The following is a 3,854-nucleotide window of genomic DNA, read 5'->3' on the forward strand; positions in this document are numbered from 1 at the left end:
CCTAACCTTATTTTTTCTAAAACTTTCCCGCCTCTTTCCATACATTAACCAACATTGTTCGAAGTTTAAAAAGTCAGTGCATGTGCGACAACCAAACTTTTTCAATATCGCCGACGTGTCGAGACGCTATGTGACTTTGTAGCGCGGGAAACTCAAATAGCAAGTGTGGGTAGTTAGGTATGGCTAGGTGGAAGTACGTTTGTGCAAGGATAGCGTGTACAATTGAGTAAAAGTACGTAAACTTACGTCAAGGGCCATATTTGGGCAAATATTAAAAACGTTTATTTCAAACAATTTTACAGTTCAAACTGGTTGGTTATTGGTTAGTAATAAGGGCATCCTGCGGAACCTAGAACTGAAAAGAGGTGTTCATTAATATTATGCTAGTTTTTAAACAATTTGGTTCATGAATGCTCTATGAAATCGTAGCCGAAATTAATGTTTGAAAGCATACAATTGGTAATTAGTTTTGAAAGCAAAAAAAATGCGTACTTATAGCTTAGTTTAGTTTATAAAGTATTTTCCTAAACCGCTCTAAAGAATAAAGATTTATGTGAATTTTTTTTAGTGACAATGACATAACATTCTAGAATTTTGACTTGAGGGTCAAAAAAAGATAGTGATAGGGGGGCACTACCATCAATAGTTATTGCCACAACATTTCAGAATGACGTTAAATACATGTGTTTTTGGAGCTTTTAAAAATCATAAAACCCTCTCTAAATTTTTTAAAGGAGTTTAAATATCAGTTTCTTGACTTTGCACCGCGGGTAAAACTCAAACAGCGGGTAGTATCTACCTAGAAGGAAGTACGTTTGCAGGATAACTCGCAGCGTTCTAATTTCGAATGGCCAAGTTGAGACGTTGGCGAGCGGTTTTAGAATCGGATGAATAATTGCGAAGACCATTATGTAATTAAAATACTTTATGTGTCAGGTTATTTAAGGATTTTATTTGAGGACCGATTTTTAAACTGTTTTTATTTGTTTTGAATAAGCTCTGAAACTACTGAGCCGATGTGAACAATTTTATTATTCTTTCATCATTAGAATTTTACATTTTTTCTAATGAACATAGGCGATACGAAGTTCACCGGGTTCATTTATGTTATGGTGTTGATTGGGATCATAAACTACTTAACCGCTTACATTTTATGATGAAAATGTTTCAAGAACAATATTTTCCACGCAAAAACCTCGTAACACTTGTTATCATATTTATTTGTGTCCTGAATCACACACAGGCAGTCAATTATCAAAAATTACATTAAATCATAAATGAAAAGTTATAAGCCCATTATTTAGCATTTATACAATTTTGCTCAAAGTGGACCCAAGATACAACCATCTTAGACTGTTCTTAATACATACCTTATACAAACATACCTATTACCTTATGCTTAGATTCCAAATGCAATTTCTCCACAGCTTTAAGTCAGCGGATAACGTTCCCGTTGGAAACTCTAGATTTCTTGACCGCACCTCGGGCGGTGTCTGTCCTATAGGGGTAGAATGTATCGCTCAACTGTTGGGGCAGTTACAATCGTATAATTAAGAATTTTGTACAAGATTTGTTTGTTTATTATAATTAAGATGGCATATCTGGTACTAATACTGTCGCGTGTAAAAAAAAAATCTGACGTATTGTGGCCAAGTGACAACGGGGAAGCTCTTCGCTCTACATTACTTTTTATATTTTTAAGATTTTTAAGAGGGTTGGGGAGAGGCTTGGGGTAAGTAAACGCAATAACAAAACTCTTTAACTGCATATAGCTATGTGCATCAAGAAAAGCATAAAATGTTCTGGAATTTGGTTGGTTAACTTGTTGAATTTACCATTTACCATCTGATCTGATCATGACATGAGCTAAAACTATTTAGTCTAAAAGTCGGCGAAATAGTAAAAACTCGTAGGAATAGATTGATTTCCTACATGCATTTCGCACAAATAATTTACAAACCTTATTCCTAGAAAGACATCCAACCCCCAACTCCTAGGGTACATTAAGATCTTAATGTAACCTCAACTATCGATCGCCTCAAAGAGGACTAGGTAAATTGTAGTGACACCCTCCGGGGGGAGGCTGGTCAAGAGTCGCAGCTCATCCCAGCTCAATACATTTCATATTCCGTTGACAGAGGCGCAATAATAACGCCGTGTACAAGCACGGAGTTGACCAACAAGATGTAGTGTTTGGCTGGATGTGCCTGTGAAATAAATGACGGTCGTCATTTGCACCCCATTACTGGAACCAATACTGCGTCAAGACGCAGTAAGCAAGACCTTGGTCTTGGAGACATTGGTCTTATGCACCAAAGCCGCTACCAACCGGTTAACATGGAAAGCATTTTGGGAGGCCTATGTTGAGCCCTGGATAGACGATGATGATGATCCAGCCAGCGCCATCTTCATCATTTAAGTGGCAGTCTATTGGACGTAAGTGTTCCCTAAGGATATTTCCACCCCATATTTTGTCCAGCCGTTGTTATCAGAGAGTATTTACTCCAATTTTGTTTGTGATGACACACTGATGACAGTTTTAGGACATGATTAATGGTGAGGGAAATGTAATGAGGACAACTGCTTGAAGAGAGTTTTGCATAATAAAATGATCATGATGAAGATAAATTAGTTATCATCATCATGATCATTTTATTATCAAAGTAAGGTTAACAATTACTTTTTGCAGAAGTTCGTATGCATGTGTTGTCGATTCATAAAATACAGCTAGTTACACACCACAAACTTATTTTCAGGATATGTAGCCACAGCCACATCCATTATCCGTACATCTGCAATTGACCAATAGTTGGAAATAGTTGAATTTGAAGACGCCCGGAATTTACGAGTACCGGCCCAGGGCGCTTCGAGTGTGGAATACCCGGGATCAGCCCGATTGCAGCGAATTCCGAATTACGTTTCAGGTGGAATTGTGTGGGTGAGAGGTAAGATAAATACATAATATAATAAACCTATCTAAAATAAGGAATTTAGGAAGTAAACACATTATTATGGAATATAAGAACTAGGTATGTAATATACCTAGTTTTTTTGTATATGCTTGGTTAAACGTCTAGTTAGTTTAGCAAATGGAAAGTGATCGATTACAATTATTACATGTACAAATTTAGAGCATTAAATTTTTATATTCATTTAATCTCGCAGATCTTTAATGTTAAGAAGAACATGCATGCTCTCCGCGTATTTATAAAGTTTCGTACGCCTTGTGCAACCTGTAGTAACTTCATAAAATGTTTATTTTTGCTTCAAAATACAGGGCAGAATCGTTTTAATATGTTAAAGATGAATAAATAGGTCATTTTATTTTATTACTTATCTTAGTAAGACAAAATACCTGAAAAAATTAACATTTTTAATTTTATTTTCAGCGAGTTTTGAGGGCTGGCATTGTGGCACGTGGTACCCTGGTTACTGCGGTAACGGGTTTGAATCTGGTAAGTAACAAATATTTTTTTTATTAGTATGATTATAATTTCAATAGTAGGTAAAGTTAAGTCACCTGTATGTCGTTACCTAGTCGTCATAGTACAAGTCACATAGGTACGAGTACTAGATCTGTTCAATAGTTAAGTTCAGTGACAATCTAAACAATTTATTGAATAAACTACTCCAGCAAAGCCACGGTCAGTACGGTCACCTGGTGATGTAGCTACACTATTACATGCACTAGCCTAACAAATTCCGTCAGTCTAGCCCGATCCAATAATCCATCCGAAATCTTACGTATGTCTCAATCCGAATCTTCAACTGTCTTAGCAGTCCGAATATGCACAAATAGATTTATTAATAAAGGGGGGGGGGGGGGGGCCCCCAAGGGGGGGAGGCNAGCCTCG

Source organism: Ostrinia furnacalis, unplaced genomic scaffold (assembly GCF_004193835.3).
Source record: "Ostrinia furnacalis isolate ACB-3 unplaced genomic scaffold, ASM419383v2 OfSCF2841, whole genome shotgun sequence".
NCBI lineage: Eukaryota > Metazoa > Arthropoda > Insecta > Lepidoptera > Crambidae > Ostrinia > Ostrinia furnacalis.